The sequence below is a fragment of the Oncorhynchus keta genome, chromosome 2 (genome assembly GCF_023373465.1).
Source record: "Oncorhynchus keta strain PuntledgeMale-10-30-2019 chromosome 2, Oket_V2, whole genome shotgun sequence".
NCBI lineage: Eukaryota > Metazoa > Chordata > Actinopteri > Salmoniformes > Salmonidae > Oncorhynchus > Oncorhynchus keta.
This window is the reverse complement of record NC_068422.1, coordinates 22,237,342-22,253,488: the sequence shown is the minus strand read 5'-3', so window position 1 is coordinate 22,253,488 and position 16,147 is coordinate 22,237,342. Positions and strand designations below refer to the sequence as shown.

The 16,147-nt window shown below is 41.9% G+C and overlaps 1 protein-coding gene across 1 annotated transcript in view; it reads left to right on the top strand.

Moving 5' to 3' along the window:
• LOC118397918 (Na(+)/H(+) exchange regulatory cofactor NHE-RF1-like) overlaps positions 1-16,147 on the top strand; it is a 31,237-nt gene that overhangs the window by 7,516 nt on the left and 7,574 nt on the right. The gene's annotated exons all lie outside the window — the stretch shown is intronic.

The window sequence follows — 16,147 nt, the reverse complement described above, 5'->3', positions numbered from 1 at the left end:
TGGAAAAGACTTTCCAAGGGGTAGAGGCAGAACCCTTGACATTTAGGGTGATTTAAAAAGTGGCTTTAGCAGCTGATACAGAGGAAGAGAAGGTAGGGAGTAAAAGAGTGATGTGTCATCCGGATGTCTAGTTTTCCTCCAATTTCACTCAGCTGCCCGCAGCCATGTTCTGTAAGTTTGCAATGAGTCACTCAGCAACAGAGCAGGAGGGCCGAGTCGGCCGGGAGGAGAGTAGGGTCGAAGGGGCAGAATCAGAAGACTGGGAGGAGAAGGGTATTAGCAGAAGGGAGAAAATTAAGATTGCGACGGCGTATTACCATCTGGGTAGGGGCTGAGTGGCTAGGGTTGGAGGAGGAGACAGAAAAGGAAACAAAGTACTGACCAGAGACCGAGAGGTTGCAGTGATGGCGATCAGCCTCTAGTAAAGATGAGGTAAAGCATATTGCCAGCCTTGGGAGGAAACTGGGAAAGGGTTAGGTCAAGAGGCAAGGAGGGGAAAGAGTTTGAATAATTAATAATCGAAGGCAGACGTCTGGAGGTTGATGTCGCCAAGTACAAAGAGTGGTGATCCATGTCTCCATTAGGGCGAAGTCGAGGGACTGAAGGGCAGCATAGTCTGAAATGAACTTGGCGTTCTTGACCGCAGATCGGCAATTCCAAATGCTGCCAGTGACCAGGAATTCCACATGGGTTATGTGCAGGGTACACTAAATATCACCATCTAATGGCCACTAAGTAAATGACAAGATTTGGTTCAAGACCCCAATGCTGCAATATCAAAATTAAGCCTCAATGGAGCTGCCCATTCTCTTACAGATGCCATGATGGCACGGATACAAAGTTGAGACCTCTATCCATATCTATGATTCTGACCTTACCTTGGTCCATGGATCTGTCCTAAATGGCACCCTATTTTTAATTTTAATTTAACCTTAACTGACTTGCCTAGTTAAATAATAACGTTCTTATTTACAATAACGGCCTATAAACAGTGGGTTAACTGCCTTGTTCAGGGGCAGATCGACAGATTTTTACCATGTCAGCTCAGGGATTCGATCTAGCAACCTTTTGGTTACTAGTCCAACACTCTAACCACTAACCACCAGTGCAACTAATGCACTGCTACCTTTTAACTAATCTTCTGTGATCAAGTGACCGGAGGCCCAGAAAGGCCTTGGCTCTCTAAAGGTGCTGCATTCCTTCCTGATGGGACACTTGGTAGGACCTGGCTGATACTGGTCTGATATGGCCTACAATCCAAATGGTACCCTATTTCCTACAATGGTGCACTACTTTTGACCAGCTCCCATTGGTCACTAGTCAGAAGTAGTACATTTTAATTGGGAATAGGGTGCAATTTGGGACAAAAACTGATTGTGTTTATCAATGGTGTCAAGTTTACTGCATGGAAATGATGACTAATAATAACTGCCACCTTGGACTTTCTCTTGGTTTCCCTGTAGAAACCCGAGGAGAAGAATGTGGCATTATCTGTGGTGTTTGTTTGGGGATAAAAGGAGGAAAGGAGGACTCTCATGCCTTTCTAAGCACCTAAGGCTGACACTGAAATACCTTGCCCCTTTCTCACCACACACACACACTCAATAGGGTCTCGTACTCAACCGTGTGCGAGCCTGAGGGATTAAACCGCATTAGTCTTTGAAAGAAAAAATGTCGTAGACCGACGTTCATTAGTTTGAGTAAGATGAAGGCAGAAGGGATGACGAAGGGATGACCATGACACGGTCTTTCTCCTCTTTAAAAAAATTAAATAAAAATAAACATTATTTTCATGAAAGTAGAGACCCAGTCTCTAATGGCTATGGTGGCTCTGGAGGACCTTAGACCTCAGATTGAGGTAGACACTGAGGGTGCACTATCTCACTGCATTGTTGGTCAATCTGAGATGGCATCCCAAATGGCACCCTATTTCCTATTTCGTGCACTAGGGACTATAGGGCTCTGGTAAATAGTAGTACACCATGGGAATAGGGTGCTGTTTGGGAGTTGGGGTTCGGTGACATCAACCTTTGTCCTATTGTGATTATGTACTCCTAAAACATTGGGATATACAATGGTATTGCCCCCTATTGGCCACCCCCTATGAGTTTTTTAAATAAAAAATAAAGTTTAAGTTAAAACCACTGGTCTGTAGTGCGAAATCGCATGCTACAACTGGACTAATCATGACTATATAATGTTGTTGAAAGCCTGGGCAGCAGCTTTGTGTAGACAAATCTTTTCTAATATTCCTTTCTGTACCTTTAGAAAAAAAGGTGCTACGTAGAACGATATAGGGTTCTTTGTTTTTTCCCCTTGTATAGAGTTTTACCTAGGACCCTTTGTCAGAGGAGGCTGGTGGGAGAAGCATAAGGAGGTTAATGTTTAAACACTGAGGTAAACACTAATGCTCAGGCACTATTTAAAAAATACAAATAGAACCCATCTGAATAGGCATTTTTATGTAAGAAACCTTGCCTTCCAAACAATCATCAAAGAACCCTTTCTTCCAAAATGTCAGCTTACCTTAACTGACATCTCTTTTGAAACGGCTATGCCAAGCTTGGACGCAGTGAGATAATCTCAAGCAAATTTGCTGATGCACAAAGCAACTCGAACAACATTTGAAGTTCCATAAATTATGTATACAAATAATTTTGTCATCTCCTGTTTTCGCATGTCTCTTCTGCTGCAGTTTGTAGCAGCACTGATCGATGTGTTGACATGACAACTGCGTCAGTTCTGAACCACCCACCAGCCCGTTTGTTCCATGCTGGCTGAAGACTTAGCTAGCCAGTAACTAGCGAACACCAGACACAAAAGAAAGGGGAAACCTTCAATACATGACCAAAAATATACATGAACACCTGCTCGTCAAACAACTCATTACAAAATCATGGAGTTGGTCCCCCTTTACTTCTATAACAGCATCCACTCTTCTGGGAAGGCTTTCCACTAGATGTTGGAACATTGCTGCGGAGACTTAGTGAGGTTGGGCACTGATGTTGGGTGATTTAGGCCTGGCTCGCAGTTTGCGTTCCAGTTCATCCCAAAGGTGTTGGTTGAGGTCAGGGCTCAGTGCAGGCCAGTCAAGTTCTTCCACACTGATCTCGACAAACCATTTCTGTATGGACCTCGCTTTGTGCATGGGCGCAATGTCATGCTGAAACCGGAAAAGGCCTTCCCCAAAATATTGCCACAAAGTTGGAAGCACAGAATCGTCTACAATGTAATTGTATGCTACAGCATTACTGGAACTAAGGGGCTTAGCCCAAACCATGGAAAAACAGCCCAAGCCCTTTATTCCTCATCCACCAAACTTTACAGTTGGTGTACATTTGCGCAGGTAGCGTTCTCCTGGCATCCTCCAAACCCATATTCATCTGTCTGACTGCCAGATGGTGAAGCGAACTGACTTGTTGGAAAGGAGGCATCCTATGACGGTGCCATGTTGCAAGTTACTGAGCTCCTCTTTTTGAAATTGGGTAGGGGCCAGCAAGTTAATGATCAAACTTTATCGATATAGTCATTTTTCATGTTCTGCTTTCATCAAAATATCACCCTTGTTAATCTTGATTTTGACTGTTCAGGACCTTTTTAAGTTGCCCTTTTACCTATGAACCGACACCGTTATAACTGTAGTAACATTGTATTAACATGCAGTTACCTAATAATACAAAAGTGGGTCTTTTGAGTGGTACCCATGGATTTTAATGTGTAGAAATAAACTTGAATTTAATTGACCCCTGTCTTGTCTCTAGTCAAGGTGGCAGAGTTGACATGCTGTGTAACCTGTTACCATGGAGATGTTTATTTGTGTCACCATAACAACTAGTACCCACAAGCCCCTGGACAATGTTGACATCATCTCATGGAGCTATTTACTGCTCTGGGTTGTTTACTCAGTGACACACAACACACACGCGCACACTGGGCTGAGTGCCAGGAGATCCATACCAAAGAGGGTTCAACACACTCCTCCCAGACTGTTCTGTTACCCATAACAACCTCAAACAAATCATGTCATTGTATTACTCATTCATTTGTGTAATGGTAAGGTTTTTGTTTTGATTTTCAACTTTGAGGCCCTCCATTTGAGAGTTCATCAACACAGGCTCACCTTTGGTTGTCCAACTGGTCGTCTACTAGGGATGGAGAATTACTACATCCAGTTTAATGGTGATTTCACTTGGCTTAGATTAGGCTGTAAGTTCTTAATGAGCGTGGGGCCTTGGTTCTCTGTTTTTCTGTGAGGTTTCAGGCTCTGTACATGGCTCCTCTAATCATTCAGAAGTATCACTGCTAAATTGAGCGTCTACAAAATGTCACTGTCAACATCACTAAACAGGCGTTGTTTGCCACTTTGTATGTGTACAGTTACAATATTGTAAGTGTGTGACTGTGTTTGGTGAAAGGCATGTGGTTTGCTGGTATTGCTCTGTGGAGATTCTAGGGCCAGTAGGGAGTACAGTAGGTTAGGCCATGGTGCTGTACATGCTGCTTGCTAGAGATTTTCTGGGCCGATCATAACTATTTGGTTCATAGGAGATGCCATTCCTTTGTATCTGACTGTCTAGACTGTTTGAATTGTCAGCTTGCATTATGTTCTCTACAGGTATAAACCTTGTTTGAAGCCAACTCAGAACCATGTATAAAGACAGTCCGTTGATAATGAGCCATCTAGCTTCTGGTGTTTGAGGTTTAGGGTGGAGCTGCATCATCAGTCTATCTGAGAGCGAAATAAACACTTCCTGTGTGTTCTGAGCTGGTTGCCATGGTGCCAGAACAGGAAAGAAAAGACTGTCTCACTCAATGTTTGTTCTGCTGGTTGATTGATATACAGGAGATGGTAGTCATAATGTATATTGTGTCGAACACACAGCTCTCTGTGTGGGTAAGCAGATTGTCTGATATGAGTCAGAACAAAGGAAGATAAAGTCAATGGTAGTTCAAGTTGTGTTTATCATATAGTATAACATGTACAGTGCATTTGGAAAGTATTTAGACCCCTTTTTTTCCACATTTTGTAACGTTACAGCTGTATTCTAAACTTGACTAAATCATTTTATTTTTCCTCGTCAAGCTTCACACAATACCCCATAATGACAAAGTGAAAATATTTGCAAATGTGTTCAAAATAAAAACAGAAGTATGTGTATCCTGTTTCCATTGGTCATCCTTGATATTTCTACAGTTGGAGTCCACCTGTGGTAAATTCAATTGATTGGACATGATTTGGAAAGGCACACACCTGTACATATAAGGTCCCACAGTTGCATGTTGGAGCAAAAACCAAGCCATGAGGTTGAAGGAATTGTCCATAGCACACACGCCTCAATCATTCTTAAATGGAAGCAATTTGGAACCACCAAGACTCTGGCGAGGCAGCCAGCTCTAAGTAAACTGTGCAAGCGGGGGGGAAAGGCCTTGGTCACGGAGGTGACCAAGAACCTGATGGTCACTCTTACAGAGCTCCGGAGTTCCTCTGTGGAGATGGGACAACCTTCCAGAACAACAAACCATCTCAGGAGCACACTACCAATCAGGCCTTTATGATAAAAAGGCCTAACGGAAGCCAGACAGTAACTGGAACATGACAGCCCACTTGGAGTTTGCCAAAAGGCACCTAAAGGACTCTGACCATGAAAAACAAGATTCTCTGGTCTGATGAAACCAAAATTGAACTCTTTGCCAAGCATCCTGTCGGGAGGAAACCTGGCACCATCCCTATGGTGAAGCATGGTGGTGGCAGCATCATGCTGTGGGGATGTTTTTCAGCGGCAGGAACTGTGAGACAAGTCTGGAACGAGGGAAAGATGAATGGAGAAAATTAGAGATCCTTGATGAAAACCTGCTCCAGAGCACTCAGGTGAAGTTTCACCTTCCAACCTGACAACTAACCTAAGCACACAGCCAATACAACGCAGGGGTGGCTTCTGGACAAGTCTCAATGTCCATGAGTGGACTTGAACCAGATCGAATATCTCTGGAGAGACCTGTAAATAGCTGTGCAGCAACGATCCCGATCCAACCTGACAGAGCTTGAGATCTCCAAATACAGGTGTACTAAGCTTGTAGCGTCATACCCAAGATGACTCGAGGCTGTATTTTCTGCCAAAGGTGCTTCAACAAAGGACTGAGTAAAGGTTCTGAATACTTATGTACTTAATTTAATTTTTTTTTTAACACACATTGTCAAATGTCTATAAACCTGTTATTGCTTTGTCATTATGGGGCATTGTGTGTAGATTGATGAGGGGGGAAAAAACAATTTACAGCCTTATTCTAAAATTGATTAATGTGGAAAAAGTCAAGGGGTCTAAATACTTTCCGACTGCACTATATATGGGTTTAGTTCTGAAAAGCCGGCTTCTCTTTTGAACTTCAGACTTGTTTTCAGAGAGTGAGACTAAATGTTATGTGATGTAAGAGGCATGGTAATGTTGTGGTCATGACATGTAGCTCCAACAGGCTGTTCCTGTTTACTGCATTTTCTCTTTGACTGGAGCACAGGTGAAAGGACTCGCTATAGCTAGCAGCACAATGTTGCTCTGTTCAGATTCAGTCAACCATGAGGCCATGCCCAGTTAGATGGCCTGCTCTAGGTATGATCTAAAAGGATGGGAGAGACCCACCCCCAGTCCTCCTGTCTGACTCTGTCCCCCTGTCTACCTGCCTGTATGTCTGATGCATTAATACGGACACTCATATTTTCGAACACAGGCCTAATTGGTGCTCTATCCTCAGATGTTATCAGGTGGTGTCAGATAAGAGGTGCTTTTGTATGACTGACTGTGTTGAATTATTGTTGAAGAAGTGTCTTCTTATGGATGCCTCCCAAATGGCACCCTTTTCCTTATGCAGTTCCCTATGGGCCCTGGTCAAAAGTAGTACATTATATAGGATACCATTTGGGGACAACCTGTGTCTTCACTTGACACTGTAACTAGTCTACTGCTATAAGCACATTTCTCTTCAAAGAAGGTCCTCTCTAGTGTGGACTAGACTGTCAGGCTGATTTGACTTGGATTTGCATCTTTCTATAGTTAGAAATCAACTATCTGGGTGGTTATGCAAGATGACAGTGCAGATCTAAGTTCAAAGGTTTCACACAAACTCTTAATATTCCAATAAAACACCCCAAAAATCTTCAAGTATGGGCTAAATGTTTGTTTGCCCTCTTGCCACTGTAGATATCCATCTCTTTCTTCACAATGATAGTCATAAAGACTCATTAAAACAACAGGACTTTAGAATTCCCCTATGAGAACTGTAAGACATAACTTCACACATCTCTCGTGGCTAAGTTTGGTGTGTGTGTGGTCTCCACTCCTGTGTCCCCTAGATCATGGGTTTTCAAACTGTTCTCTCCCATGTACCCCTGCCCTGGCAAACTGGCAACTAATGGAATCACATCACATGTTAGCAAAAAAACCCAATTGCAAGTAAAAGTAATCAACATTTATTTAAAATGAATATATTTTGGTAGGCCATTTCTTTATTTTGACTTCACCAAAGTTCATTGATAGAGAAAGTGTAAACTAAACCGTCTATTAGCAAGAAAGGTATCTTGGCGGCATAGAGAGAATTGCTTTTGTAAAGCAATTTTTCTGCATTTCTAAACTTTCCTTTTGAGTTGAGAGAATGTTGCAGTTTTGAAGCTAATTTCCAGCAATTCTACATAGTTTGGCATGGCTAATGCTGTGTTAAGCTTAAACATGACACTCAATGGCCCTAAAATGAAAGCTTTTTAAAAATTGACTGTCTAGCTTTTATTCAATTGTTAGTTCTCAAAGATGGTGCTGTTAATATATATTTATTTATTAGTTCAATGTCTTTTCTGTATGCTTTCTATCTGGTTTTGGTCATTTTAAGTTGACAGTTAAAGTTTTTCCAACCTGAAAATTACCATGATGGCCTGCCTATGAATCTTCTATACAGAGAGAACCCTGTAATTAAATCCAATGACTGTCATTTCCTCCATATTAATGCAATAGTTTGATTTTGGCATTGAAGCCCTTTATCTACTTCCCCAGAGTCGGATGAACAAGAACATCTAACTGTTCCTGTCGACTTTGTCATTGCGCTAACGCTAGTTAGCTTTTGGCTCATGAAACTACTTCTAACTTTCTTCATACTGGATACAGAGACATAAAAATGATATCCACAATGGTATTCTGTTGCCGATATAGTGATATTCATTTTTCACGAAAGAAATTGTTAAAAATATGCAAGTTTGAAGACACCATCCTGTGCAGAGTGATAGTTAGGAAGGTAGTGATAGAGATCTCTGAGTCAGTGTTAACATTAACCTTTGCGATGCAGGACAAAAGGAATGTTTGACATATGCTCCAGCTTTTACAGCCTTTCTACAGGTTATGCACACTCTAGTATTATGAAGACACTCTGCCACAATAAGGGAAGGGAAGTGAAGTCAGTCATTTTGACACAACCCCCAATGCTTCCTGTTAGCAGTAGGCCTACTACTGTACCTGACCCAATAAGTGCTCTGTTCTGTGGTTTTACGCCCTGATGCTCAGCGCCTATGAGCAGACAGAGAGAATGAGAGCAAGAGAGAATGAGTGCAAGAGAGAAGTGGGTAAGAGAGTGAAAGATGTGTTGCGATGTTACACTCCTGTTACTGGCTACAGGGTGGAAGTGCGAGGAAGTGTGAGAGTGATGTAGGCCCATGTGTACTAGTGCTTCCTTTATATTTCCTATGTGTGGCACAAAGACTGCAAACAGCATCATTTTCAGTTGAAAGAAACCAACTAAAGCCTACAAAATGTATGGTAAACACAATGCAACCTAGAAGCTAAGTGGGGGAGCTTGCATAATGGTAGGGGAAAGACTATCTTCACTCTGTACATCACAACAACTACTTGTCTTGTATTGTATTCCTCTCACCTTGTTCTGATATCTCATCGTATTTAAAGACTGTTTTGAAAATGTGGGATTCTCCTTAGAGCATTTCAGCAATGTAACACACTTCCTGACGTGGCTGGATGGTAGTTATATTCTCCTTTTTCAATAAAGTCTGTAGAGGAATAGAGGGCCATCTGGGTTTACTTTACTCCGCTTCAGCAAACTACTACAGTGTTTTCAGGACCAGGACAAATATTACGGAGTAATATTTTCCTGAAAATCTACCAAGTTTCAATACCGAGATTAATTCATATTTATCCTGGGAAATACAACAAAAATTGGAATTGCACTTTTTAAAAAGCGTTTTAAAACCAAGATATGTTCACTATGCCAGGGTTCTCCCCAAAAGAGGGGCGCTGTGTCACCTTGTAAGCTTAGCTGTGCCACTTAAAGATTTCAGAGCGAACTAAACTGATAGTTACTCTATCATTACTAAACATTTTGATTGCCAATAACATTATCAACAGCCTGTTCTGCAATTCGCAAATTCAGAGTGTTATGTTCCTATATTAATTCCACGTATTTCAAGTAGTAGGCTATCGACACAGCGTGCACTCAGGACGCACAGAGTGCACTCTGTGTATAGTGTTGTCTAATCATACAAACTTTGTAACGGTAGTCAAACAAAAGTCAAATGGACCAAATTTGCTAAGCTTACTAGATATTCTGTCATTATTTAGAGGTTATCTCCTAATTGAGTTAATGATACCAGATCAGCTCTTGAAAAAAAACAGGGGTTGATATTTTCACAATTTAATCTTAACAGGGACCAACTCTGTTTAAAAAAAAAATATATATATATATATATATATATCTACACTCGTACCGTTTGTCGATCTCACATGTACTGGGCGTATGTTAATGTGTTCCCAGGACAGGCCTGGGATCCCATTTATCCATGTTAATCCATATAGTGGACTACTTTTGACCAGAGCCCTATGGCAATATATAGGGAATAGGGTGCAATTTGGGACACCAAGAGACAGTCAAATACTGCTGCTGGCTTTTTGACTGCATATGAGCTCAGTGCCCTGTTACTCTGCTATAAAGTACATTGAAATTGAATGTGATCTTTAATAGACAAGCAGTTGTTTTTGGATGATTTTAGCTTTGTTTGAGTATTGCCATTTAAATCTGCACTTCTAGCATTACGAAAGTTCAAAGCAAACAGTTCAAATCATCCCCAAAACATCAATCCATTTACAACTGTTTTCCTATCAAAGATTGAGAGTCTTTGCTGTAGCTGTCTGAGGACACAATTCTCGGTGTTTAGAGTGTAGGTCTTTGCTGTGACAGCGGCTGGCTAGGGATCATAGGCTCAGGCCCCTTCGTCTCCCCAGGACAAAGCATCTTATTGTCAGCCTCCCAGACCCCCTGAGGACCGCCTGAGGCTGGAGCTGGGCGTGGTGACGGACACTAGCAGGATGTGTGGGGGGTGTAAAGTCCTTATGGTGTCTAATTATAAGACCCAGTGTTATTCTATCTTTCCTTGGGCAGAATTCTTCTCTAAGCCAACATCAATGTCTGAGAGTCCCAGCAAGGACCTACACCAACAGTACAAAGCCTTAACCTGTCTATCTGCCAAACATGGTCATACTGACATAGTGAAGAGAATGATGAAAGAATGCGAGAGATGCACTATATATACAAAGGTATGTGGACACCCCTTCAAATGAGTGAATTTTACTATTTCAGGCACACCCGTTGCTGACAGGTGTATAAAATGGAGCACACAGCCATGCGATTTCCATAGACCAACATTGGCAGTAGAATGGCCTTACTGAGAGCTCAGTGATTTTCAACGTGGCACCGTCATGGGATGCCACCTTTCGGGGTTGGGTTAATTGCGGAAGACACATTTCAGTTAAAGGCATTCAGTTGTACAACTGACAAGGTATCCTTGTTTTCCCTTACCAACAAGTCAGTTTGTCAAATTTCTGTCCAGCAAGAGCTGTCCCAGTCAACTGTAATTGCTGTTATTGTGATGTGGAAATGTCTAGGAGTAAAAACGGCTCCGCTGAGAAGTGGTAGGTCACCCAATATCACAGAACGGGACCACCGAGTGGTGAAGCGCGTAGTTTGTAAAGAATCATCTGTCCTACATTGCAACACTCCCTACCGAGTTCCAAACTGCCTCTGGAAGCAACATCAGCACAAGAACTGTTCATTGGGAGATTCATGAAATGGGTTTCTGTGGCCGAGAAGCTGCACACAAGCCTAAGATCACCATGTGCAATGCCAAGCGTCGGCTGGGGTGGTGTAAAGCTCGCCGCCATTGGACTCTGGAGCAGTGGAAACGCCTTCTCTGGAGTGATGAATCATGCTTCACCATCTGGCAGTCTGATGGACGAATCTGGGTTTGGTGGATGCCAGGAGAACGCTACCTGCCCTAATGCATAGTGCTAACTGGAAAGTTGGAGGAGTAATGGTCTGGGGCGGTTTTTCATGTTTCGGGCTAGGCCCCTTAGTTCCAGTGAAGGGAAATGTTAATGCTACAGCATACATTGACATTCTAGATGATTTTGTGCTTCCAACTTTGTGGCAACTGTTGAGGAAGCCCATTCATGTCTCAGCATGACAATGAACCTGTGCACAAAGCAAGTTCCATACAGAAATGGTTTGTCAAGATCGGTGTGGAAGAACTGCACAGCATATACCCATCAAATACCTTTTGGGATGAATTGGAACGCCGACTGCGAGCCAGGCCTAATCGCCCAACATCAGTGCCCGACATCACTAATGATCTTGTGACTGCTGCAGAGACTTGCTTCCATTCAATGTTCCAACAACTGGTGGAAAGCCTTCCCAGAAGAGTGGAGGCTGTTTATAGCAGGAAAGGGGGGACCAAGTTCATATTAATGCCTGTGATTTTGGAATGAGATTATTGACGAGCAGGTGTCTACATACTTGTCTACAACAGTTTGCAGTTCTCCCAGGGTCAGCTCGATGAGTTGAAACAGGAGAACGGCAAGATTACAGCAATTGGTAAGTCATTTCTGTGTGTGTGAATCCATGATAACAATGACGGATATTTTTTTATATTTTACCTTTATTTAACTAGGCTAGTCAGTTAAGAACAAATTCTTATTTTCAATGACGGCCTAGGAACAGTGTGTTAACTGCCTGTTCAGGGGCAGAACGACAGATTTGTACCTTGTCAGCTCGGGGATTTGAACTTGCAACCTTCCGGTTACTAGTGCAACGCTCTAACCACTAAGCTACCCTGCTACCCCTAAATCAGACTCGAGGGACAATCAAGGCGAAACTACAGGGTTCTGGACGGAAATGCAGAATCTACACATGAGACCTGAACTGAGTCTGAGGATAAAGTGGGGGAAATTACCTCTGATAACTTGAAGATTGACCATAGGAAGATTTGAGGTGGAATGCGCCCACATGACTGGAAAACCCACCACTGGCCCAGCCCAACAGTGGTCTAGTTCCTGAGGTTCAAGGACATGGTAGCTGTTCTGGAAAGAGCCAAGAACTTGAGGAACGTATATCTTCCTCAACACGGACTATCCTGAAGCTGTGCGCCAGAAGAGGAAATAACTTTTCCCAGCCATGAAAGGAGCCAGAACGCATTGCTTACATCTGCCTCCAACTGTTTTTATCTACAGAAGTTTCTAAAATGGAAATGCACCGCAACAGGCAATTCTGTCACATCTGTTTTCTGTGCAAACTGTCTAAATGTCTTCAAAAAGTTAATAGAAACATGGCTACTGTTTCCCTTTTGAAATGTGATCACTCCCCTGTAAAGAGAATGTTGTGAACATTGTTAACAAACTTTTCTGATATTAGTGAAATCAAGCAACAATATTATTTTCATGGATATATCCAATTACATTTCTATAGAAAAGCTATGAAAACAGAGGAACATTGAGCATTTGCTGCCCTTCCAGCTGTATAGTTTGTAGCTTTAGTTAGCTAAATGAGATTAGTTACTCAGCCTGCATAGGAACCATTTTTTAAAAGCATAGCAACCAATGTTTTTGCACAGATTAAAGTATTTTGGTTTTTGTCCTCAAATGGAAGGTTTAAAGCTGCTATTTAACCTTTTGGGCTACTTGACGAAATTCACATAGAATGTGAGTTATAGCTCAGTCATTCTCAATGAAAGCAAGTCTTTGAAGCGGGAGATCTGTTCTGTGTGGTATTTCTATACTTCCTGTTTTAAATTTAGTTTGTCTGACTTTCAGTTTTGTACACCAGCTTCAAACAGTTGAAAATACATTATTTTTGGTTATTGAATAGGTGCTGTACAACACAGCTGTTTAGATGCAATGTATAGTGTAGAGAATCATTGTATGTTTTGTCACAACTAAAATTAGGCAAACTAGGAAATGGAGGAGCGATTTCTGCATTTTGCACTTTTAATTTAGTTTTGTTTTAAATAGTATGAATTTACTTATCAAACATGCAGAAAGCATTACAGGCATCAGGAGCAAATGTAAATGAAGTGAAAGTGCCGCTTTTGATTGGACAGTGAGTGAGGCGTTGTTCTTGATCTGTTTCACATTGAGGAGTCTCTAAGGATGCTCTTAGCCCACGGCTAAGGTGCAGTGTGAACATGCCTGTTGTATATTTGCTCTCCTGCTGTGTGTCTTGGGCTGATTCTCTCTATAGTAGTGGTGGTTTGTAGTAACTGGATTAAAGAGCTCACATTGCCTTCATGTGTCCATTTCAAACACCTTTCCAGAAACCATGCTGCTAAGAGATTTTAGATGGCTCTCGGTGCTTTCTTCTGCGTTTTGTGTACTGTGTGTACACCAGCAAACTGTCTCCCCCCCCACATTTCAAAATCTTGTTTGTTTGACATCATTACTGTTGAAATGACAGTCTGGGATTTGAGGTTTTCCGGGCCTCCACCCATTCTATTGTGAGTTCTAATCATTTATCATTCAGTACTGAAGCTGTCATTCTGCCCATGTTGATTTTCCTCAACAGTCAATGATTATGAAGCCATGTGTGAATCAATAAAACATCAAATAATGGCAACTGGCAAACTGTCTCCATTTCATATATACTGAGTTTATTTTCTACAAGTATTCTACAGCAGGGAGACGCCCAACATGGGTGGCTGATCAGGATGCAAAGGTTGCTCTTAAGTGTTGGTAACAGAGAATCATTAACAGGTGACTAACAATAACAGCTGTAATCTCTGGAACAACCCTCTTTATCAGTAAATGGGAGGAGGGACGCTTCATTTTTATTAGGACTCAGGATGTTCTCCACTATTGCTTATATATATCCTCTGGTCATAAAATGTCTCCAACTTTCCATTATCTGTTCTTTTAGGTAAGACTGAAATGGAATTTATCATTATTACAGGATCCTCTAAGATGTCGCTAATAACCAGGGTGTTTTTGTTTCACAACGTTTTGTCCTCTATCTGACTACCGGTCTTCCCTTGCTATTCCCATTTAATGTTTAGCCGTATATATTTAAAGAATTCAGCAATCTTTGTTTGGGATTTAGATATCTAATTGATGCCATATTGGCACCAAAAGTTCAAAGATGAACTGTATTGTAGTCTGGTTCTAAATGAGAATGTTTGCCATAGAGGGTTTGGTTGGTGCCAACATGGAGGTTAGGTTTCCAACCTCTCTCTGGCCCTGGTATTGATAACCTCATTCCCCTTTCTGCTGCTACACAGTAGAATCTCCTATGTAGCTGTTATCCTGTCTCTAGTTGGATTAAATGCTTAACCCAGCGTATGGCCGCTCCTGGATTAGCCCGTTATACTAAACATCAGTCTGTGTCCAGTGCTCAGCTAGACACTCCTGGAAGCCTTGTCACTCACGTGAGACAGAGGTTAACATACATGCTGTACTGTGTGGACTATTTGCATTGACCCCCATACACTTTACACTGCTGCTGCTTGTGGTTTATCTATGCATGGATACTTTACCCCATCTACAGTTGCAGTCGGAAGTTTACATACACTTAGATTGGAGTCATTAAAACTCGTTTTTCAACCACTCTACATATTTCTTGTTAACAAACTATAGTTTTGGAAAGTCTGTTAGGTCATCTACTTTGCATGACACAAGTCATTTTTCCAACAATTGTTTACAAACAGATTATTTCACTTATAATTCACTGTATCACAATTCCAGTGGGTCAGAAGTTTACATACACTAAGTTGATTGTGCCTTTAAACAGCTTTGAAAATTTCAGAAAATGATGTCATGGCTTTAGAAGCTTCTGATAGGCTAATTGACATAATTTGAGTCAATTGGAGGTGTACCTGTGGATGTATTTCAAGGCCTACCTTCAAACTCACTGCATCTTTGCTTGACATCATGGGGAAATCAAAAGAAATCAGCCACAACCTCAGGGGAAAAAATGGTAGATCTCCACAAGTCTGGTTCATCCTAGAGATAAACGTACTTTGGTGCGAGAAGTGCAAATCAATTCCAGAACAACAGCAAAGGACCTTGTGAAGATGCTGGGGGAAATGGGTACAAAAGTATCTATATCCACAGTAAAAATAGTCCTATATTGACATAACCTGAAAGGCCGATCAGCAAGGAAGAAGCCACTTCTCCAAAACCGCCATAAAGCCAGACTGCGGTTTGCAACTGCACATGGGGACAAAGATCGTACTTTTGGAGAAATGTCCTCTGGTCTGATGAAACAAATTAGACCTGTTTGGCCATAATGACCATTTATGTTTTGAAGGAAAAAGGGGGAGGCTTGCAAGCCGAAGAACACCATCCCAACCATGAAGCACGGGGGTGGCAACATCTTGTTGTGGGGGTGCTTTGCTGCAGGAGGGACTGGTGCACTTCACAAAATAGATGGTATAATGAGGAGAGGAATTTGATGTGGATATATTGAAGCAACATCTCAAGACATCAGTCAGGAAGTTGAAGCTTGGTCGCAAATGGGTCTTCCAAATGGACAATGACCCCAAGCATACTTCCAAAGTTGTGGCAAATGGGCTTAAGGACAACAAAGTCAAGGTATTGGAGTGGCCATCACAAAGCCCTGACCTCAATCCTATTGAAAATGTGTGGGCAGAACTGGAAAAAGCGTGTGTGAGTAAGTTACACCAGCTCAGTCAGGAGGAATGGGCCAAAATTCCACCAACTTATTGTGTGAAGTTTGTGGAAGGCTACCTGACACGTTTGACCCAAGTTAAACTATTTAAAGGCAATGCTACCAAATACTAATTGAGTGTATGTAAACTTCTGACCCACTGGGAATATGATGAAAT